At 36.3% G+C, this 25,440-nt stretch overlaps 1 long non-coding RNA gene across 1 annotated transcript in view; it reads left to right on the top strand.

Moving 5' to 3' along the window:
- The window catches only part of LOC136853910 (uncharacterized), a 352,798-nt gene that overhangs the window by 2,380 nt on the left and 324,978 nt on the right, over window positions 1-25,440 (top strand). Inside the window, exon 2 of the long non-coding RNA XR_010857573.1 lies at window positions 23,783-23,816. This is a non-coding gene — a long non-coding RNA (uncharacterized lncRNA). The remainder of the gene's footprint in view (window positions 1-23,782; window positions 23,817-25,440) is intronic.

Raw genomic sequence — 25,440 nt, 5'->3', positions numbered from 1 at the left:
GTACCGTACACTAAGGTGAGAACCTGCTGAAACCTTACCAGTGTTATGGAGTATGTGAGGGAAGTAAATACTCATTATGCGCTGAGCTTCTTAATAACTTATTGCCGCTTGTATCAGACACCTCAGGTTTATTGTAAACTTCATTATGGATTTTGCAATGTATTACTACCCTAATACAATTCTCCTTGCATTTTAATAATTTACTTATATTTTTATCTATTTGTTTATTAATTTGTTAATTTATTTTTCTTTTTTGATAAGTGATCTCTTCTTTCTGTTTCCCTTTAAATTCTGTTACTTATTTCTATTTAATGACATATTCTTTGGAAACTTGAATTTCACGCCAATGGCCCCTGTGGGCTTGTTCCGTATGAATAGGGTTCATCTCCTGAATAATAATAATAATAATAATAATAATAATAATAATAATAATAATAATAATAATGTTATGAAAAAGAGCTCTGAATAAATATCACTGAAGCATATAAAATCTAGAAGTAAGTAAACAAAAGCAATTTACGTACGAAACTTATCGCAACTGGAGAGAGAGAGAGAGAGAGAGAGAGAGAGAGAGAGAGAGAGAGAGAGAGAGAGAGAGAGAGAAAATACCTGAATGGCGAAGAAGTTTTATTTACTTTTCTCCCCGTCATTTTTTTTTCTATCTCTTCTTTCTGTATTTTCCTTTACCTTCTGTTATTTCTTTCTAATGAATACCATATTTTTGGGAGCTTGAATTTCAAGTCAGTGGTCCCTGTGGGCGTCTTCCGTATGAATAGGGTTCATCTGAATAATAATAATAATAATAATAATAATAATAATAATAATAATAATAATAATAAAAATAATAATAATAATAATAATAAGACAACCTTGAATAAATATCACTGAAACATTTGGAATCTAGAGAAAAGTAATCAATAACAATTTGCATACGAAACTTACCGCAACTGGAGAGAGAGAGAGAGAGAGAGAGAGAGAGAGAGAGAGAGAGAGTTTTTTTGCTTTTTCTTCCCGTCTTTTTTTTTCTTTGTCGTGGCACGGGTCTCCCGTAACTTTAGACGAAACCGTCGAGGAAAGTGACGGTGATAAAAACGAGGAAAACAGAAGAAGGAAACTTAAGTCTCCCGGCGATGAAATGTTTGTTATGATAATTGAGTGTAACGACGACGCGGGCGGCTGACAGAAAAGAGAGAGAGAGAGAGAGAGAGAGAGAGAGAGAGAGAGAGAGAGAGAGAGAGAGAGAGAGACCATAGCTATGTGATAGACCTGTACAATTTCAGAGAACATCAAGCTAAACGTTAGCAGGCTGAAGAGCAAAATTCTTCTTCTTCTTCTTCTTCTTCTTCTTCTTCTTCTTCTTCTTCTTCTTCTTATTATTATTATTATTATTATTATTATTATTATTATTATTATTATTATTATCGTCTACAGAAGCATTAAAACTATAACAGCCATAATCATAATCATAGTGACAGTCAGAACAATTTTATTATATATATATATATATATATATATATATATATATATATATATATATATATATATATATATATATATATATATATATATATATATATATATATATATATATATATATATATATATATATATATATATATATATATATATATATAATTTTGTAGATGAAGGAAACGGCATTACTATTCATTTATCGCTGCAGTAATTCCTATTCCTCTGCTTTTATTTTCCCTTCCCCCTTTCCTTCCGTTCCTCTTTACTTCCTCGTCCCCCTTCCCTTATCCTTTGCTCTCACATTCCTTACTCTTCTTCTCCCCATTTCCTTTCCCCTTTCCTTAGTTTTTCCTCTTGTTTACTCCTTCGTTTTCTTCTGTTACTTCCCTTATCTTTTCTTCTCACCCTTCCCTTCTTCCTTTTCCTTTTCTCTCCTCTATCTTTTGTTTTGCCTTCTCAATTCTTCATATTCTCCTTAATCTCTCCTCCTTCCTTTTATGTTATTCAAGCCTTTTGCTTTTTCTTATTTATCAATATCTCCCATTTACCTTTGTCTTTTACCTTATCTTTCCCACTTCTTCCCCAACTCCTCCCCTTCTACCTCTGTTCTCCATTCCTTCTGACACTGTTCTATTTGTGGCGTTCCTTACGCCTTCCCTTCCTTTTCCATATCCTTCACCCTCCCACGTTTTTCCTCTCCTTCTATCCCCAAGACATCCTTTTCCTTTTACTTCCCTTACTCATTATACTTCCTTTACTCATTTCTTATCCTTCCATCTCACTTTTCTCTTCTTACTCCTCTCCTCACTCCCTAATAATTCCCTCTCAGTCCCCTCCTGTTTTTCTTTGCCTTGCCTTTTCATCATCTTTCCTTGCCTCCTCTTCAGTTTATAAACTTCAGCCGTTCCAGATTCATTAGCCATTTTCGTTTCTCACACGTTTACACCCACATCTGTCTGTTCTTGTCTTTTTTTTCATCACGTCATGAAGATATTAAACAGCTGTAGAGACATACAACATTCCTCTTTCAGCCCCCTTTTACACCAAACCAGTCACTCTTGCGTCAGCAGATTCTCACACAAACTTTGCTTTCATCATGAAAGCTGCTTATTTTTGTCAGCAAAATTCCTCACCGCGCGCGCGCACACACACACACACACACACACACACACACACACACACACACACACACACACACACACACACCACATTCCTACTGGTTCTGATATAAGCTTTCTCTTTCCCTTTTCTTTTTTCCTCCTTCCCTCTCGAAATTCTCAACTTCTTTATAACAATCGCTTTATCCATACACATTTTTTATTTGTTAAACACACCCTGTGTCAGTCCTGTGATTATCTGTGTTACCGTTCCTGAATTGCCTAGTAAAGTCATACCTTTATCATCCTTACAGTCACCGTTATTGCCTTTCCGTTATACAAAGGACTAATAGTGTTCATATGCTTTCCTTTGGAACTTTTCCCCAATTCAGACTTACCTTACGCAACCCGGTTAGTTGCGTGATAACAAAATCAACAGCATACCGCATTTTTTCACTTGTAATCTCATCCACTGCCTGGATCCTTGCTATACTTCACTATGTTTATTCTCTCCTTACATCCTTAAGAGTTACTTCCACAAACATTCTGAAATTTACGTTTACTCCTTCCACTCCTGCATCGTTCATAATTGCCCTCTTCTGTTCTTCACATTCAAGAACTCTTCAAAAGCTCACTCCATCTACGCAGGAATACATTCTCTTTAGACACCATCTCTCCATTTGCATCTTTTGTTTTAAGGTCCAATTGCTCACTCACCTTTCTCTTCCACCTTACTTCCGTATGCAGCCATGTATGTATGTATGTATGCATGCATGCATGTATGTATGTATGTATGTATGTATGTATGTATGTATGTATGTATGTCCATCCGTGCGAACATTTATGAACGTTTGTTTACTTATTCAGTAACAGCGACTAAGGTAAATATTTTATTGTTATAGAGGCAAGGTTTACTTTCTCGTTGCTAAATATCCTATAAATGTAGTAGGTAGTCTAACACAAGCTGACAGACACGATTTATCACTTTCTTTACTTATTTGGAGATTTACACATACACACATTCAGGAGAGCACGAAGTTTCCTTCTCCTGTGTGAGTCTCATAGATATAGACATATTAAATGTGATTATATACTATGTATAGCATTTATGTGCTATTTTCATAAATACAAAACACATTTAGCTCTGCAGTATGTCTGCGCATGTGTTGTGATAGAAAATATTCAAATATATAATAATTTGGTTCATGCAACAGTTTAAGCTCCTAGTATGTACGTTCTCATATTCACACTGACCAAGCAAATCATGAGAGTGCAGTGTGCGTATAAGTATGTTGCGCGTGCCCTTTTGTATGTGTGTGTGTGTGTGCGTGCGTGAGAGAGAGAGAGAGAGAGAGAGAGAGAGAGAGAGAGAGAGAGAGAGAGAGATCTAGTTTTATATATAGCCTTGGCAATAACAAATAGATTCCTGGCTTTACGTAAGGAATCCAAGATTGCTCCTCAAAATAGAAAAGTTGTAGGAGCTTTATGATCAGCTCCCTACTCAAAATAAAAGTTCTCCCTCTGTTATTTTGAACTCTGTCATGTCCTGGTTCTTCTTCTTCTTCTTCTTCTTCTTCTTCTTCTTCTTCTTCTTCTTCTTTCTTCTTCTTCTTCTTCAGGTCGCTTTCTTATTGCTTAGAGAGCCAACTCACAATGATGTGAATCGTAATCATTGTGTCGTGAGAACATTTTATATCTGCTCTATTTAATGACGCTGTCAGAGCCATTTGCAACGTCACTTCAGGTTGCCTTTCATGGAAAGTGGTGACGATGATGTTGTTAATTGAATCCTTGTGATTTTATTAACTGTGCTTGTTTAAAAAAAATAGGTCCGAGATTGAGAGAGAGAGAGAGTGTGTGTGTGTGTGTCCTGAACTGATTTACATTGTGAAAGGAAAATCTTCGGTCATATGTTTAATTTCATCAATGTCATGCCATCACGCAGGAAGAGAAAGATTAGGGATAGTCTGCGATTTACACAGGCAATCTAGAGAAGGTTTGCTACAAAGGAAGTTAAAACCTTCGTTGCTTATCGCGAGATGACTGACAGGTTCAGGGGAAAGTTAACTAAAACACAGGGACTTCCTTCGAAATAAATAGTGATTTGTATTTTGTCATCATACGAACAGTAAGTCGAGTTCGAAGTCTCTTAATCCTTTTCAAGGCATCGCGAGCAATTCGCAAAGAATGGCTCTTGACTCATTAATTCCGGGCTGCATTTTCTCGAGATGTAACCGAAAAAAGCAGGACGCCAAACCTTGAAAACTAACCATAGAATTTTCTTGAAAATAATCTCATTATGTTTCCCGGACCCAAATTACACTTCGGGTACTGACCTCATTCTAACCTAACCCAACTTAACCTAATTTAGGGGCACGGCAAAAAAACCGGGGCTGGTGCAATGCTAGCATGCATCTCAGGAATTTGCTTCCTGGTGATGCTTTCCAGTTTAGACTGAGAATAATCTGATTTTGTCTTTTGTCTCTTATTAAATAACTGAAACTCGACGTTTGGAAATTCTTCCAGTTCAGAATGGGAATAATGATCATCGTTGAATTAAGTATCAGCGTTCCCCTATAGTGCAAAGAATATCCTATGTTGTTTCCATTAGAGCTATTTTTTCCGGGGCTGTTCCGAGGTTATTAAAGAGCGTCCTTTCATAAGAGAAGTTCAGTTTAGAGAAAAATACAGTAACCTGTGGCTTAGGTGATTAAGCCATTGATTACCAGAATGCTGTAGCAACCCTTATACCAATAATAGCATTTAAAGACTTGTTAGCTTTCTGTCCGCCCTCGGATCTTAAAAACTACTGAGGTTAGAGGGCTGCAAATTGGTACGTTGGTCATCCACCCTCCAATCATCAAAAATACCAAATTGCAGCCCTCTAGCCTCAGTAGATTTTATTTTAATTAAGGTTAGAGTTAGCCATAATAGTGCTTCTGGCAGCGATAAACGATGGGCCACCACCAGTCCGTGGTTAAAGTTTCATGGGTGGCGGCTCATACAGCATTACACCTGAGACCACCGAAAGATAGATCTATTTTTGGTGGCCTTGATTATACGCTGTAGCGGCCGTATAGAAAACTCGATTGCGCCGGAGAAACTTCGGTGCATTTTTACTTTTTTTTTTTGAGTTAGAATCTCAAGTTTATTCTAAAGAGAAGAAAATAAGAGGGCAAAGATGACTTCCTTTCCGTCCAACTGTACTGGACATCACCATTCGACATGATCTATCAATGAAAGCATGAACGTTCCGATATTTATACGTTTTCATACATACACATGGTCAAGTAGACGTAGTGTTCTAGATGAGATACACTGATGCAATGATGTATTGCTAAAAAGTTGCGATAAAATACAAAAAGCGGACACATACTATTACGTACATACTGTACGTATACATACACATGCACAGACTCACCCAGACGTTATATAATATATATATATATATATATATATATATATATATATATATATATATATATATATATATATATATATATATATATATGTGTGTGTGTGTGTGTGTGTGTGTGTGTGTGTGTGTGTATGTATGTGAACGCGTATGAATATATGTGAGCATACAAATCCCAGAGGGAACTACGGTCCTCATGTCATTTTGCATATTTTCTGATATATTTTCAGTTCTAAAAACATTCAAACCCAGATCTGCAGATACTCGAAAATAATTCTCCTCTCACACTGGTCTTCGATCCTTATTCATATTTCAGGGTTGTGGCAGAATAGAAAACGACTCCGGAAATTTATGGAGAGAACGACGTTTAGAATTCTTTGAGCAATTTCTATCTACACAATTCTGGTGAATTTGACGAAGGAATTTTTTACTCATTCACATTCGTACGCACACACACACACACACACACTCACATACTGGCACACATATATATATGTATGTATATATATTTATATACATATATACTGTACATATATATATATATATATATATATATATATATATATATATATATATATATATATATATATATATATATATATATATATCTTGATGGCTCAGTCAGCGGTTGAATTCCACTATGACAAATTGTAATTGTGTTTGGTCGTAAGTTATTCCTGAGGCATTGTGAATTGATATCAAGCGATATTTGTTGCTTAATATTTGTGAATGCAAATAATGCCGCGGTGTACGTGACAAAAATTCACACACACACACACACACACACACATATATATATATATATATATATATATATATATATATATATAAATATAAATATATTACTTTTATACTGAAACTCGTTTGTTGCTATCTGATGAAATAAGGCAATTTAAAGACATCTAGCAACACAATATAGCATAGAAAATTTTTATAAAGTAAAGGTTGTGTATCTACGATTGTATATTGAAAATATAAACTGCACTTTAAGTATCTCAAATGTAAACATTCCTTCTAACCCTCCAAATAATGTCATATGCACTGATTTTATTGTCAGAGAATAGATCATATTCTTTCCTCTCTCTCTCTCTCTCTCTCTCTCTCTCTCTCTCTCTCTCTCTCTCTCTCTCTCTCTCTCTCTCTCTCTCTCTCTCTCTAACAATTCTTTGTTAACTTTACTCCAGTCTATTGATCAGTCCCAAGACCCCATTCTTACAAGCTTCCATCAGTTTATCCACAACTTAGCATACGTACAGATCTTTTGTACATACCACGTAATGAGAGTGATTGTTGTCAAGAATAAACGAAAGTACTGCACGAACAATAGGTAACTGCACTCGACGACAGTTAGCCTCTCAGAGTAAAGAAAAGTATTGTCGAATTTAATGATGCTTTGGAGAATTCTTCCTATGCCTCATCCCGAAAAGGTAACTCTGCTAGCGGTGTGCACACTCCTTAATCAATTTTTATCTATTATCATGAGATTAGGCAAGAATAAAATTTAAAAAACTCGAGAAAAGAATTTAAACCGTCCTCTTTGTCCAATTTCATCACTGTGCACAATTCTTCCTTAATTTCTATTTTTTTTCTTTAATTTCGAATATTCTTTCTTTCTTAATTTCGAATATTTTTCCTTCCTTAATTTCGAATATTCTTTCTTTCTTAATTTCGAATATTTTTTCTTCCTTAATTTCGAAAAATTTTCCCTCCTTAATTTCGAATATTTTTCCTTCCTTAATTTCGAATATTTTTCCTTCCTTAATTTCAATTTTTTTCCTCGTCAGCTTAACCAAACTATTATTCCTTTCCTTCTTTCTCTCCTCCGACATATTCACTCCCTCCTTTTTCGTCTTGTTCTTTTTCCTCCTCCTCCTCCTCCTCCTCCTCCTCCTCCTCCTCCTCCTCCTCCTCCTCCTCCTCCTCCTCCTCTTCTTCTTCTTCTTCTTCCTCTTCTTCTTCTTCTTCTTTCACTTCAGGAGAAGATGCAACAGCAGCAGCAGGAGACTTGATCAGAAAGTTCTGGAGCCAGAATTATATATAAACTCAGCCAACACAACTTCACTAAAGTCGTCAAAATACCTCCGCGATGGATTTTTTTTCACTCCGTTTCTCTCTCTTTCTCCAGTTCTTCTTTTTCTGCTTCTCCTTCTTCTTCTTCTTCTTCTCTACAAAGAAAGAGCTTTTCTTCCCATTTGAAGATGATGGAGGAAAAATGGGCTAAGCAGGTGATGGTAGGGATGGACGATCTCTCTCTCTCTCTCTCTCTCTCTCTCTCTCTCTCTCTCTCTCTCTCTCTCTCTTATGGATACTTGCAGAGGCATATAAAGATTCCTTGTTATAGTTACGGATTACAATTTTTGTTGTTGTTGTACATGGTGCGGGTCAAAAATTATTGATATATCTATTTATCTAAAATTCACACACACACTTTATATGTATAAATATATATATATATATATATATATATATATATATATATATATATATATATATATATATATATATATATATATATTACAGTATATATATATAGTGGGTGCAGCTGACCCGCTATTATTGCGTGCATCTGCAGTTGCATACACTACAGCTTCAGCAGTCAGCGATTCCAATACCCAAAGAGGAAGTTACTGTTGGCGAGTGGTTAACGTTAACCTTTTTATGACTTATCGGATGCAGGTTCGAATCTCGCCACGGACGACGGAATTTCGTCATTTGTTTCTTCATTTTGGGTTTTAGGCTTTGGAGTGACAAGTTTATTCAAAATGTGTGAAAAAATTAAGAAGTTAAGAGGGCACTGGGGCTATTACAAAAAAAAAAAAAAACATGCATATGCAAGCATGCGGAATCCGATTCAGAAAGGGTTTAAGACGAATTTCGTGTCTCCGTCTGTCTGTCCTTTCCTCTCCAGAGAAAGCCAGGAGAAGTTCAAAACGGTGATGTCCATCTTTAACAAAAAGAAATTGCTTTACTCAAAAAAGCTTTTCCATGTTGCGACAAAGGAAGGCAGCATGTTCTCAGTTTCTTAGTTTTGGGATTATGGAGGCAGCTCCGTGACCCCATAATATCGGTGTCTTCCCTCTGGTTTGAACGGAGAGAAAGTTATCTTGTTAGAGAGTACTTTCTAATAGATAAACTGCAATCACGTGTTCCAGCAGCAGCAACTCCAAGCCTATTTTGGGGGGTCAGGTAGGCCCGGGTGGCGGTGGCTTGGCAGGGGTGCATTGTCCCCTCGCCCCCCTTCCCCCAGCGTTTCGAACTGCAGGCAACATACCAACAGCATTTCTCTTTAAGCTGGGAAACAAAGTTGTGTCTTTTTTAAAGTGACATTGCCCTAACGCAATGGGGTGGGGGAGGGGAGCCTGGCATAGGTAGGTACCGTTACATAATAAGATTTGTTAGGTTAAGAGGATGACGTAACCAGATGCATCTTTTTTTTCCTCCCTCTTTCTTTGCAGAATAACAGTGAAATGCTTAATTAAATCACTAACGTAGTTTAGTGCTGTCGGGTGGTAAAATGCTTGTTACTCCCTTCTCTGTGTCGTATACAACCTGAGAACTCGGCAGAGAAGCATTTATTATACATCAACGCTGCTGCTCACAGATGGCAGCACCCTCCATCTACCACTATCGACGAAATGTGTTACATTTAGATCCCAGGAGTTGCTATACTTTGTTTACTTTTGGCGGAGTGGCGGGGAAACCGTCAGAGAGGGAAAAAAGGTTCAGCCCAACAAATTGTTTAGGCCTTTCCTATTCTCTTTCTGACGCCAGAGATATTTTGGGGAGCACCAGATAAGAGCTGGGGAGGAGAAAACAAAGGTAGTAAAATAACGGGTGGCTGGATAGCCAAGGAAAGTTTCTCTTACGGAGCAAATGTTCCTGAATAAAGTTTGGCGCTTTTTATTCTCTTAATATCAGATATGTTCACCGCGCGTACGTACTCCGTCACGCGTACACAGAAACGCATGCGTGTATGTAAATACACACTCATATAAAAACATTATTTTTGTGACAAACTTTGATCGCTCATTTGTTTGCTTCCGCTTGAACTACATTCTGACTACCTTTTGAAATACGAGGTCTGGCACGACCTAGTTTATGTATTGTATTCTGACATTTATTTATCATACAGGTGTGGAAAGAAGAGCGATCTTGACAAATATATAATTTCCACCACTTTATCTTATTTGCCTCATTGGATTTGGCATTTTTGTATTAAGGCATCTCCCCAAGTTCTTCATCTCACATCCGTTATGTCTTCTCTCTTGCAATATGATTTTAAATAATAACAACGTTTAACCTTTGGTTTCAGTACTTTATTTAATATTGAATACAAACAACTGATGTGATGTGAAACATTTGAAAGCATCATTTATTGACGAGGCAGTGTTTGCAAACAAACACTCATCAAGAGTCTCCAACATACTTCTTCACGTTGTTTTAGTAAACCCTTCTTTATCTTTTGCTATATAGAGGTTTGTAGGTGAACTGTGGAAATGTTGACATAGTCTAACTCATTCAGTCGCTTGCCCTATAATCACGAACACAAGGTTTATTTGGTAAAAAAAAAAAAAAGTGATTTGTTCTTCTTTTAGTCCCTCTAGAAATGGCAACAGATTTACCTTTAAAATTCTCAAGTGACATTAGTTTCATTCCTTTTATTGCTGCTGTTGGTGTCGTGGGAAGAATCCCACAGTTGCAAAAATACTGGTTTGAGTTTCTGTTTGCTGACACCATCTTGTGAACAAATCATAAACTGATCCCAACAAAACCTCGATGGTATGGATCAGACCTCGAAGATGTATAATTAGAAGCGCCATTCCAGCGTGGAAGTTGGGAAAGAACAGTTCAGCTCTTAAGGATATGTCATTTCAGACCGGGGGTGTGGAGTGGGGGGCGGGGGGATGTTTTGTACATCATTTATGAACTTGAAGTTATGCAGACTATATGTACACACCAATAATGAACATCATCATCGTCGCCAGTAACTTTTTCGAGAACACATTCCCTCGTAAATTTTGAAGAAAACACCTTGAAACAGCCAAATTGACTTGTTACTGGAACGCTGTCTAATATGCAGATATGAAGCAGAGCCTTCTCACCTGAGAGTAGAAAGCCTGGCGTGACTCTAATTATTACCTGAGGTCCCACTGGAGCCTAGTGACGAGTTTACTCTGACGCGGTAATTCTCTCAACTCATGGCCCTTTTCTGTTCATGCACCTCGGTCTGTCGTCATACATCTGGCAACATTATAAATACTGCAATTCTCACCTTCATCATAATCCAATACCTATCGATTTCGTTACTTTCTTCAGCTTCTTTATTCGTTCCTATGAATAAGTTTTCTTTTTATCCTTCTGACAAAAGTTCTTGTACTAAGTTGGTCAGTTTTGTCTTCTCCACTAAAAATTTCTGATCATGAGCATACATGTAACCTTTTATTTTTTGTTTGTTTATCTCTTCTTTACCTCTCTATTCCTTCAAATGATTCCCACGAAAATATCTTCCTTTCCTGGGTCGTCTGACCATTCGCATTCTTGTAATATCGCCATTCTGCTACAGCTGATAAAATCCTTCCAGAAAATAGCTTCTTTAGCACTTTAGAATTACTAAGCTATATATAAATATTATGTATGTATATATATATATATATATATATATATATATATATATATATATATATATATATATATCTTGATTTCTTTTACTAGGATTTTTTTCCCGATTTCCATTAAGTCAGAATAAACAAGAGAGAGAGAGAGAGAGAGAGAGAGAGAGAGAGAGAGAGAGAGAGAGAGAGAGAGATAATGTTTGATGAACACTTTCATACAAGTAGTGGGGTGAAGTTTACCTCAAGGAGGTCTTTCCGTTCTGATGGTATGCGTTTGGTCGGCGCAATCACTAATCATATCTTGTGTTTTTTCCACCCTAGCTGCAACCTACATCAGTCGACTATTGACTAGGCAGCTGATGCAATGCTTAGCCCAACAGAGGCATATGGGATTTTAGGGTACTTGCCCATTCGTTGTACATATTTACATTTCAAGAATCGAACACATGTCCTGTAGTCTATGAGGTAACGCGCGTACCACTTCTGCTCCAAGAGGCCAGAGAGAGAGAGAGAGAGAGAGAGAGAGAGAGAGAGAGAGAGAGAGAGAGAGAGAGAGAGAGAGATTATTTCATACTCGAGCGATTTACAAGCATCTCACAAACGACCTCCAGAGAGATATTTTTGGACAGGAAGTCAGCAGAGAGTTGAGTACAACTTAAAAACAATTTCATATAACATTGGGAATGCATTTTAAGACCACTCTTACTGATCCCCTATTCTTGCTTCTGGAGAAAATTCAGTCATCTATTGGCCTTCCTTCTCCTCATCAACGATGAAGCTTGTACTTCGGTACGGTACACTAAATAAAAAAAAACCTCTGCATTCAGATTCATACAGTTTTAAATAACTTTCAATGGGTGTTTGAAACACAGGCCACTAAATTACAAAACATTTAGTCAAGGGGGTTAATTTTGATTTCTATCCACCGTCAGATTTTGGGAACCTGTGTATTCTACTTTACTATGCATGTAAATAAGGGAAGTGTACAGTCACTATGGAACCATCCATAATTGTCTTTCGGTCTTAACATTTCCCTAATGAGGGAACTCTTTTATCGGACTCCACTAAATATTAAAAGGGCCTTCGAACAAAGACAAGATTTTGTATAATATATATATATATATATATATATATATATATATATATATATATATATATATATATATATGTGTGTGTGTGTGTGTGTGTGTGTATGTATATTTATTTATATATATATATATATATATATATATATATATATATATATGTAAATTTACACTTTTATAACTGTAGTTTTCTTCTCCATCTTAGGGATTATTATTATTATTATTATTATTATTATTATTATTATTATTATTATTATTATTATTATTATTTCAGGTTTGAATATGAGTGATACACATTACGGTCTTCATTAAAGCGTCATAATTATCCTGGAAATAAAGGACCTCTGTATATGTACAGATAGAAATATACAAACGCAAGCATATAATTTCACATTAACAAACACGCTCACGCGCGCATGCACACTTACACACACACACACACACACACACATGTATGTATGAGCTTGGGCACTGTGTGTGTGTCTTTATTTACATACAAATGTACATACGCTTTAAATCTTTGAAAGCCTTTTCCACCTCTTGCACAGGAATCCTGCCGTGTCCTTTGAAAGTATAAAAATCCTGATGTTCCAGTATAACTTTTTCTTTTCCCCGAGAGAGAGAGAGAGAGAGAGAGAGAGAGAGAGAGAGAGAGAGAGAGAGAGAGAGAGAGAGAGAGCTGAGCGGCGTCGGTTCCTGCCGAAATAGTATCGATTCTTGGCCTCTCCTTCCCTTTTCATTGTTATGTTGACTGAAGCATTTCCTTACGCACTACGCCATGGTGTGATTTACGCGGTCTCATTTAATATACTCTGTCTTTTTTTTTTTGAGCGACAATGTATTTTACCGCATTCACTGGAATTTATTTCTGTTCGTTCTTTTATCTCAATATTGAATATATATATATATATATATATATATATATGTATATAAATATATATATATATGTATGTATATATATATATATATATATATATATATATATATATATATATATACACAGTATATACTTTTTCTCTTATACAAGTTTTTTTACACACACACACACGCACAAAAGCAGTCACTTAGTTCATTAAATTTTCTACAGAACCATTCATGCATCACTTAAAGTTGTCTGAAGTTTGTCTTATTTTAAAAGCTTCAATGTGTATGCGTATGTGTATATGTGTGTGTGTGTGTGTGTGCGGAAATCGCTCCTAATTTGTATGGCTTGAGGGCCACTTAAAATAAATTAGGTGTATGAAAGTTACGATTATATCTCTGCAACTATTCGCAGATGATTGCGATCATTCAGATAACTGCAATGATAAAACGTGATGACAAAGATAAAAAATCTGTTGCGGCGTCTGAGAAGAAGCAGTGATGATACAAAGACCTAAACTAACAAGAAGGAATTTGCTCAGAACTGGACTGGCTCAGCGCCATGACAAGGATGATAAGCTTCAGCAGATGATATGAATCGTCGCTGCTGAATATCCAGCCAAAAGCCACAGGGGTCGTTCAGTACGTAAGTTTTAGTTTTCTGTAAAGAAAACCATTGAGATGGCTTTGTCTGCCCGTCCGCACTTTTTCTGACCGCCCTCAGATCTTAACAACTACTGAGGCTTGAGATATGCAAATTGGTATGTTGATCATCCACCCTCCAATCACCAACATAGCAAATTGCAACCCTCTAGCCTCAGTAGTTTTTATTTTATTTAAGGTTAAAGTTAGCCATAATCTTGCGTCTGGCAACTATATAGGACAGGCCACAAAGGGCCGTGGTTAAAGTTTCATGGGCCGCGGCTCATACAGCATTATACCGAGACCACCGAAAGATAGAGCTATTTTCGGCGGCCTTGAGTACATGATGTACAGAAAACTCATTGCGCCGAAGAAGCTTCGGCGCATTTTTTTTACTTGTGTTTGTCGAAGATCGAAGGAATCCAGCATATACACCATTATTATTATTATTATTATTATTATTATTATTATAATTATTATTATTATTATTATTATTATTATTATTATTATTATATATCTCACTCATCCTATTCGACTGGGTGGTATTTATAGTGTGGGGTTCCGGGTTGCATCCTGCCGCCTTAGGAGTCCATCACTTTTCTCACTATACGCGCTGTTTCTAGTAGCACGCTGTCCTGCATGAGTCCTGGAGCTACTTCGGCATCTAGTTTTTCCAGGTTTCTTTTCAGGGATCTCGGGACAGTGCCTGGTGTTCCTATGATAATGGTCACAATTATTATTATTATTATTATTATTATTATTATTATTATTATTATTATTAACCCGATTCATATGGAACAAGCCTACAGGTGCAATCGACTTGAAATCCAACCTTCTAAGCCAAGAAATATGGAGTTCATATGAAAGAAATTACAGAAGATAATAGGAAATACAGAAAAAAGAAAAATACTTGAGTACGATGTGATTTGCTTTAGGGTAGTACTCAGGCCATGAATACGTAAAAAAAAAAAAGATAAAATGAATGAAAAAGATCAAGAAAAAAAAAGGAAGGAAAAATTAGAACTCTTATTTAACAAAATAACCTATCTTCGATTTTTTATATGGAGTGCAAGTGGCAGAAATTTGATTGGTTATGACATTCTTGTGCGATTATTACAAGCATTAGTTTTTCGCTCGTGCTATCTGAAATTTAATTCTTTTGTTTGAAGACCGCGTCCATGCAGTTTTCTCCAAATTTTCTACGAGGGTCCAAGTGCTAAGGAAGGAGGGGAAACGGGGATCATCAACAAAGAGCTGCAGCAATAAAAGTTGGCAGTGGTAGTGAGGCCATTACCATATTACTTTACCCTCTGTAAAAATGCAAATTTTATTCATATTGGATTTGCTTGAAAGTTTATAATTATGGCTATGTACTCTCTCTCTCTCTCTCTCTCTCTCTCTCTCTCTCTCTCTCTCTCTCTCTCTCTCTCTCTCTCAGTGTATCGTTTTTCTAGGAAAAAATTTTTTTATCACATGATTTGGCATGGATTTAAAAATTACAGTTATCATCGATGCAATAACCCTTTAACTGGAGGAATAAATAATCCTTTAACAGGAGGAATACATTCCTTTAACTGGAGGAATGAATAATCCTTGAACAGGAGGAATACACTCCTGTAACTGGAGGAATAAATAATCCTTTAACAGGAGGAATACATTCCTTTAACTGTAGGAATAAATAATCCTTTAGCGGGAGGAATACATTCCTTTAACTGTAAGAATGAATAATCCTTTAACAGAAGGAATACATTTCTTTTAACTGTAGGAATAAATAATCCTTTAGCAGGAGGAATACATTCCTTTAACTGGAGGAATACATTCCTTTAACTGGAGGAAGAAATTCCTCCAGAAATTTTGTTTAATTTAATTTTGAGCGCAACTTTCACTTACTCTTACATTTCCCGTCACTACTCTAATTCACCTCTTGGATTCTTTTCTTAAATCTCATTTGAAAAAAGAATACTAGAAAAATCCTGTATTTAAAAAGGCGCTTCTCTGAACGCCAGGATGTGGAGGGTAATTATTCCTCTATCCAGACGTCTTAGAGAGGAAGTGTTGTCAATTCAAGCACCACTTGATTTTTTAAAAATAAAATTGGCCATATTTAAAAATGAGAATTTTAAAATTCAATCATTGTATTTTCTATCATGGTTATGATTTAAAATCAGTCAGCCAGAATACACCCCTTTTGTAATAAAAAAAAAACTGGTGCTGAAACTTGCAACAAACCTTAGGGGTCTACAGAAGCAGCCACACCTCAAAAAGCCAAAGTGAGCTGCTGGTTAGTCACTTCAGTAACTTTGGTGCCTTTTTGAAGCACTCATGATTTGGGATCCCATATGTTATGTCAAAAAGCCAAGTAATGATGTAGTTTCTTTTGGAAGAAGAAGCTTCATATATGGTGCAGAAGTCTCATGAGCCTTATATTATTATTATTATTATTATTATTATTATTATTATTATTATTATTATTATTATTATACAAAAGATGAACCCTATTCATACGGAACAAGTCCATAGGGGCCATTGACTTGAAATCCAAGCTTCCAAAGAATACGGTGTTCATTCGAAAGAAGTAACAGAAGGTATTGGGAAATACAGAAAGAAGAGATCAGTTATTAAAAAAGAAAGTAGATAAATTAACAAATTAATTGCAGACGAAGCATTCCGTCCTGTAACCACAATCTAAAGAACGGTCCCAGGTACACTTCTCAAAGACCTTGAAATCTTATTCCTCCCCATTGTGAACAGATGGGAAGTGAGTCACGTGCTTGAAAATCCCCTTGACAATGCAAGTCCATTGATCAGTTCCAGCGCTGTGTGTGCTTACAGTGTTACCCCACAGCGGTCTCGCTGAATTAGCTGTGAATGATCACGGACACTTTTGATGAATTATGAGTGGGGAAATTTATTAGTGCTAGCACGAGTGCGTGATTTGTTACTTACTACACACGCACACGCACACACACACACAAAACGACGCTCATGCTTTAAAATTCGATTTATTTATTTTTGCCAAATGCACAATTGGCAAATGCACGTTCGAACTTACCCGTATATCAGTTTTTGCACGAAATAGAGCCATAACCAGGCATTTGTTTTCACTAAAGTAAAATTTTAATCACAATGAAAAGAGCATAGTGATAGTCAGAGCAAATTTCAAATAGAGAGAATAACGTTTGTTTATTTTTGCCAAATGCACATTCGAACTTACCTGTATCTGATTTTTTTATACGAAATATAGCCATAACAACGCACTTGTTTGCACTAGTAGCAGTAAAATTTTAATCACAATGAAAAGAGCATAATGATAGTTAGTTTAAAGCAAATAGAGAAAATAACGTTTGTCTATTTTTGCCAAATGCACATTCGAACTTATCTATATCAGTTTTTTTTATACGAAATATAGCCATAACAACGCACTTGTTTGCACTACAGTAAAATTTTAATCACAGTGAAAAGAGCATAATGAAAGTCAGAGTAAATAGCAAATAAAGAAAATAAAGTTTGTTTATTTTTGCCAACTGAGCATTCGAATCTACCTGTATGTCAGTTTTGTTACGAAAAATAGCCAGAACAACACGCCTGTTTTCACTAAAGTAAAATTTTAAGCACGGTGAAAATAGCATAACGATAGTCAGAGTAAGTAGCAAAAAACAGAAAATAACGTCAACTTGACCCTTCCTTATTCGAGGGTTGGATATTACAAGGCCTCAACCCTTCAGACCCTTTACTGCAAAATCACCAAGTAAATGGGGATAATGAATGACAAAGCTTCTCGTTAACGTGGTGTCAGAACTGGGAGGCTTTGAGTTTTTTCTTTTCCCCCTTTCCTTTTAATACGCTGTAGGGGGGATTTGGGATGGGGTATGGGGAAGAGAAGAGACCCCTGTCACTGAAGACCTCTCTCTCTCTCTCTCTCTCTCTCTCTCTCTCTCTCTCTCTCTCTCTCTCTCAGCGAGCACAGGCAAGCAAAGTCGTCCGATCCCCTCTCGATGGCCATGTCCCCTTACTGGAATCAATACATTATGCGTTCTAAATGACACTGCTCCTTTTATCACAAAAGCTCATTGCTTCTTTATTTCCTCGTCGTTATTTCCCCCTGTCCCATCCTAAATCCCCCAACACATCCCCCGATCCTCCCCCACCCCTATGAAATGCGTTTTTGTGTGGTTTATTGACAGTTAATTTAATCTGTAATCTCTTTGATTATGTGTATGTATGTATGTATGTATGTATGTATGTATGTCTGTATGTATGTGAGGCTGAGGATGATCCATAACGATAATGGGTGAAAGTCCAGAGATATTTATGGTGACACAAATATTCAGTAATTCCTTTAACTGTGTATGTATGAAGGCATGTCTGTTCGTACGGCGCACACGTGTGTATTTGAAGGATCCATATCGCTAACAGATGATAATCCCATTCTGATCAAGAGTACAGCGATAGAGTGCATGCATATGAAAATGTTTGCGCATACCAAGAGCCAATATATTTAGTAAATAAAACTGTGTAATTCAGTTTCAAAGCAGATGCATAGTCCTAACAAGTTGATCCAAGGATTCTTGGAACACAGGGAAAGTAAATAAGAAGTACTAATATTTTAAGGCCTCCAGAAGGCATCGTGCTTACCCCATATGAAAAATGGGAAAAAAGCACGTTAAACGAAGAAGAAGATTATATGTGTATTTAATACTGTTCAAGGCTCTAATTTTTAAGTTGTCTTGTGCTGTCTTTTCAAGCATTGAAGGGTCTCTGTGTGTACAAAACAGTCTTAGTAACACACACACACACACACACATATATATATATATATATATATATATATATATATATATATATATATATATATATATATATATATATATATATATATAATACTAAGACTGTTTTGCTTAGCACGACATTGGAAATGATTATGATGAAGATGATGGGTGCATGAAGGTTATTCTTTTTTTTGTACATCGGATTTGTATCTTCCACAGATCTGTTAATGCTTTCGTTATCCCAGCTTTCCATCCAACAGGGAGGTAAGCTTTCAGGAACGCGAGAGAACTCTCATAAATTTCTAAGATCGGGCCTGAACTTTGTTTCATGGTGTCTAAAGAAAAAGTCCACTATAGTCTGCTTCGATTATTGCGTCTGTTAAAGGTCCTCTTTCACTGCAGGTTTCTTTGTTCTTACTTTCTGAATAAAGGTTCTCGACGCTTTGATTTGATATTGGTTTCTATATAGTGTTCATATTGTCTCTTGATTCCTTTGTTCGCTGATTCTACAGAAGGTCGAATTGTATAGTTGTTCATTTTCCTCTCCAGCTCCTACCTGGAGGAGGTCCTCGACGATCTCCCCCTTTTAGGCATGTCAGTCATTTTCTTCAGAACTATTGCGTCAGTGTTGTTGAAGAATACTCCAGTGTGCATCCTCAACGATCATCCATGACCTACCTCAAGCAACGTACCATTGCCTTACGCAACTTCCAAGGAAGCAGTGACTTCATTTCTTTCGCTGCTTGTGACAAGCATTGCAAAACTTTTTTTTCTGTCATTTCATGTCGTGTCTGATTTCTTCTGATTTCGTAATCTTTATTTAACTGACATTTTAGACAAATACTGGTACGTTTTCAAACTCACCTTCCTTCTTGTGTACATATACTTTTCTCTCTTTCTCTCTTGTTTTATCAATTGCATTTATTAGTTTTTTTTTATTTCATTCATACACGACATCTGCTTTACCATGTTTTAGTAAACAAAAATCATTCCTTGTTTAATCTCATTTATCTGAGGAGCATAATCTCTCTCTCTCTCTCTCTCTCTCTCTCTCTCTCTCTCTCTCTCTCTCTCTCTCTCTCTTGTAAGCTTTCATTCCTTATTTTTCACCACCAAGCCTAATTGACTGCTTGGCTCAGACACCGATTTACACACGCTCACACACACTTACACCTTGCACATTTGCACACTTACACCCACCAGACACCGTTCTGTCTGTTCCTTTCTGCTTCCGCCAACTACCCATAAGGTCAGCACGTGTCATGACCCTATTAATAGCCCCTTTTTTCATCTAGCCAAAAGCGTCCCATCCCCTCCCCACCCCCCATTTCTACCCCATTCCTTCCCCTTTTTTCTCCTCCTGTAATCCCACTTCTCCTCTCTCTCCGTCATTGGTTCATTTGTTCTCCATTTCATGGTCGTTACTCTCATAATTCTCGGACAATATATTTATTTTTTTATAGATTTTCATATAGGGCTAAATGATCTGTTGAATTCTTTTCGAAAGTGGGTTATTTTACGAAATTTCTCTTGCGCAGATGCCCTTCCTATTTGCTGATTTTTTTTTTTAAGCGTCCACAATATATTGTCATTATCGTAAATGTTTCTTATAATTTCGATATAAAAAACGTAAAAAAACAGATGTTGCCTTCTTCAGTTTCACATCGTGTTGAAATCGCCATTTGTTTTCCTGTCTCTCATAGTGGTCCCTCGGCTGGGTTAAATTAAGCCGGCTTTATGTCGGCACGGGTCCTTGCGCAAAAGGGCCCCGTAAGTGTGGTGAGGTGTTACAACAGGGATTAAGAGGCGTTTTGTGACCAGTGGTCTCGTCGCAACCAACCAAGAAGATGATTCTGTCGTAGTTGAGTGATACGTCACTGTCACTGCAGGAAATTCCGTACTCACCCTAATACAATTCTCCTTGTATTATAATAATTAACATACATTTTTATCTATTTGAATATTAATTTCTTAATTTATTTTTTTTTCAGTGAGTGACCTCGTCTTTCTGTTACTTCTTCCTAATGAACACCATATTCTTTGGAAGCTTGAATTTCAAGCCAATGCCCCCTGTGGGCTTGTTCCATATGAGTAGGGTTCATCTTCTGAATGATAATAATAAGCTTCTCTTGTTCGTGTGTCAAGCCTTTTTATGCCTCACGCCGTTGGACTGTGGAACAGTTTCCTTGAGGGTGCCGTGCAACTGGAACTTCAAAAGTTCAAGCGAAGACGCAGTGCATGACTTCCTTAAAGCAATTAACCTTTTACTTATCTCTTTTCTTTCTATATTTCCTATGGGGTTTAACTTCTGAATAATAATAATAATAATAATAATAATAATAATAATAATAATATTAAACTCACGTCTTGAGTCCATCGTATTAATGGGATTTTTGAACTTTAAAGCTTCTTTCACTTATCTTCAGAGGGTCTCCTTTAGATTTCAGAAGGTGGCCGTTCTTATAAAGAACATTTTCCTTTAACTTAGCTTTAATTGACCGATTGGCGTGTTGTTTATTATAGATCGAACTGTGGTTCGTGCTCTCGAAAGGACCTGTTTTGGACGATTTTCTTTGTGGGTGCGATTGTGTAATTAAGTACACTCATAAATTAGCGTTGATGGCATTAATATGGATGTAAATTTGCATGTTCGGTGCATCTGGACGTATATTTACGTGGAGAGAGAGAGAGAGAGAGAGAGAGAGAGAGAGAGAGAGAGAGAGAGAGAGAGAGAGAGAGAGAGAGGAGTTTTAATGAAAATTTCGTCACCAGTCTGAAATTCCGTACGCTATTTCAGTGAAGGTGAAATTTAAAGACAATAATATAATTGATATACTTACAGCATTATTCCCCAAAAGAAATAAAAAGAAATATCGACGACTTCTCATAACATTACCGATATCACACTCAAAGAGCAATGGAAGCCCCCACCGGCAACCCCCCCCCCACAAAAAAGACAAAGAGGAGAAAGAAAAAACAGAAAGAAACAGATCATTTACGACCCATTGTAGAGCTCAAATCTGATTGATTAGTCAGTCTCATTTTCCCATAAGTGAAGTAGCTACCAGAACCGTGCTATGAATTAATTAAAGGGAGACCACGATTATCCCCTTTGGTTTGCTGGGGAGGCCGGGCACCCAGGGGACCCATGCGAGGGGGGAGGGAGGAGCAATAATAAAGGGCGCAGGGGAGGGATTGCGGGGTAGGGCTTTGGTTTGGGGGGGCTACGCTTTGTTGAACTTTAAGGGTGGAGTGAGGTTTTCTTCTTGTAGACTCTTCATTTCAGCCTCTACCCTCTCTCTCTCTCTCTCTCTCTTCCCCCTCCTTTATTGGGTTGGGGTTGTTGTGCAGATTGTTAAGATGGAGAGAAGTTGAAAGGGACAGGGTGATATATAAGGAGAGAAAAGGCTTCGGATGGTGGCTGGCGGGACCCTCGGTAGGGGAGAAAACATTATCCTTCGATTTATTCTCTACCCTTGTTTCATTTTGTTTCCAATCCATTTTTTTTTATCTTCTATGTTTTCCGCATTTTCCTATCCTTCTTTGCTATCGAAACTATATCTACTTGTGATAACAAGCAGTCTGATCAGGCACGTCGTATCCAGTTCCTAAGTCATCACTGACGTCATGACTTTCAATAAACAGTCCAAACAGTGGTCGAATCTGTGTAGAGGAGTGGCCCCACCTACGTAATCACCGCCCCCCCCTCCTCCCCACCCTGAGAGGAATTCCTAATTCCCCTTTGTCGTAGGCAAACATTAAAACAAAGACACATTAACTTTTATCTTTTCTGTATTATGTAGTAAGTTGTTTCCCTTGTAACAGCATAAGGAGCATCTTTTTCCTTAATGGTTGGGTTGGTTGGTTGGTTGGCTTTTGTCAGCATTGCCCCAGAGTGGTGTAAGTGTAGTGAGCGGTGGAAGGGATAATTAAGCCTGGCATGGACCTTCAAACTTGACTTACCAAAAGAGATCTGAGCCAGTATTTGTACTGGGCAAGCGTGACATCTTGCATCCTATCAGGATAAGGAAGCTGTTTTTTTTTCTACGAGACAAGACGAGTAGTACGCACTAACTCAAAATACATAATTTTCTTTTTCAAAATAAAGCTCGTGGAAGATGATTACGAAGGGAAAGAAATAAAATTGTGAATTAAATATAATTTTCAAAATATGAACCCAGAGACTTAGATGACTGGCGGAAAACCCAGATCTGGAGAGGAAAAATAGCCATCACTGGGAGGTAAACGGTGCTCACACAATATTTTCCCTGGATCCGACCATTTAACCTTTACCGATCTGTCTGCCAGTTGACAAAACTTCACTTTTAAGCCTCAAAAACCACGTTCAGTTCCTTATTTCTCTTCATGTTAATGTTTCTGCACAAAGAGTTTGCATGTGAATTTCTTCTTTATTTTAGTCTCAAGAATTGTCAGGAGCAAGAGTTAACATTCAGCTTTATGAAGTTGCTGAAGGAATATATATATATATATATATATATATATATATATATATATATATATATATATATATATATATATATATATATATATATACTCATATGTATATGTGTGTGTGTCTGTGTATGTAAATTAGGAAAAAAATGTTCACTGTTTTCGTGTTGTTGAACTCCTGAGTTACTTGGGTGAAAAACAGGTGTGCAAAGATCTAGATAATGGGTGTACCTTCATGAACTTTCCGTAGTTCAAGTGAGTGCGATATATATATATAATATATATATATATATATATATATATATATATATATATATATATATATATATGTATATATAATTCTTTCCGTTTTTACCATAGTTTTTCTCCATTGCAGATAGCACCACCAGCGCTCTACGGACCTAGCAAAGGTAAGTCGATTTCTGCGCTACTCGATAATGCCGAACACATTTGGTGATTTCATCTATATATATATATATATATATATATATATATATATATATATATATATATATATATATATATATATATATATATATAAAATACACACATATATAGTATAATTATATACAGTATATATATCTATGTATTAAAAACTAAGAGAGATTATTCCCATTCCATGCGACAAAACTTGTCCTTACAAAACCAATATATTTAATGCTAAAGAGGAGGCAAGGCACAAACGCCAACACCCGGCAGCAATAACACTAAAAGTACTTTTGAACACAAAGACACACACACACATATTCGAACATATTTTTGCTGTATATTACCTACGCCTGTGGGAATATGTTTTACCATTACAGATCCTAACAGGTCCATCTTTCGAGGAAGAAATAGCATATTTATTCCATGAATGTGTATTCTGTATTTTTTTATTTATTTATTTATTTTGCAAGTTCAAGATGCCAAATTGCTTTAAGGAGATGAGTTCCACGTGTGCATGTAAGTAATATGTGTGCTATCTAAAGGAATAAACGTTCTATATGAGAGTCAGGAATGGTGGTGGGGCGGGGGATGGGGGATGGGGAGGGAGATGGAGAAAGAAACGTACCAAACATTGCCTTTTCGGCTTCTGTACTGAAAGAAGCAAAATTAATTTTGGATATCTTACTGAGATTCCCACCCACCCTGAGTCAGAGTAATTGAAGCATCACGTTGCTTCATCTTCACCTATATATATATATATATATATATATATATATATATATATATATATATATATATATATACATACATATATATATATATATCCTGTATATATATATATGTATAGATATATATATTATATATACACATATATATATATATATATTATATATATATATATATATATATATATATATATATATATATATATATATATATATATATATATATATATGTGTTTGTGTGTGTGTGTGTGTGTGTGTGTGTGCGTGAGAGGAGAGCTTTGTGTCAGTTTCTAGTAATGAAGAAAAATGAAAGAATAGTAATAACGTATTGATTAACCTCCAATTGACATTAAACTACTGTACAGTGGGTGATCACAGTGATTTGATTGGATTTCATCGTTCATGCGTAAAATGTGGAAATATGTGTTGGGTTATATTTGACAAATTTACTCTTCGTTTTTCTTAGCCCGGTCATACGAGATATTAATGACATTCTATCTTGATAAAAGAGTTAAGTTACTCGAGTGGGCGGACGGGACACTATCATCTTCAAACGAAGAGTAAATTTTTGTTAAATATAACCCAACACATAATTCCACATTTCACGCATGAAAGATCAAATCACTGTGATCACCCACTGTAGTTTAATGTCAATTGGAGGCTAATCAATACGTTATTACTATTCTTTCATTTTTCTTCATTACTGGAAACTGACACAAAGCTCTCCTCTCACGCAGTGAAGAAATTATAGTTTTGAGTGGGATGAGAGTCAGATTGAAGAAATTAAATTTTTATTGATTATTAGTGCTCATTTATTGAGCCAAGAATGAGATTACTGGAATATTGTCTGCATTCCTGTATTCCGTTCTTAGAATTCTGT

The sequence above is a fragment of the Macrobrachium rosenbergii genome, chromosome 28, assembly GCF_040412425.1.
Source record: "Macrobrachium rosenbergii isolate ZJJX-2024 chromosome 28, ASM4041242v1, whole genome shotgun sequence".
NCBI classification, from domain to species: Eukaryota; Metazoa; Arthropoda; class Malacostraca; order Decapoda; family Palaemonidae; genus Macrobrachium; species Macrobrachium rosenbergii.
The sequence above is the reverse complement of the archived record's forward strand: the minus strand, read 5'-3'. Positions and strand labels throughout refer to the sequence as shown.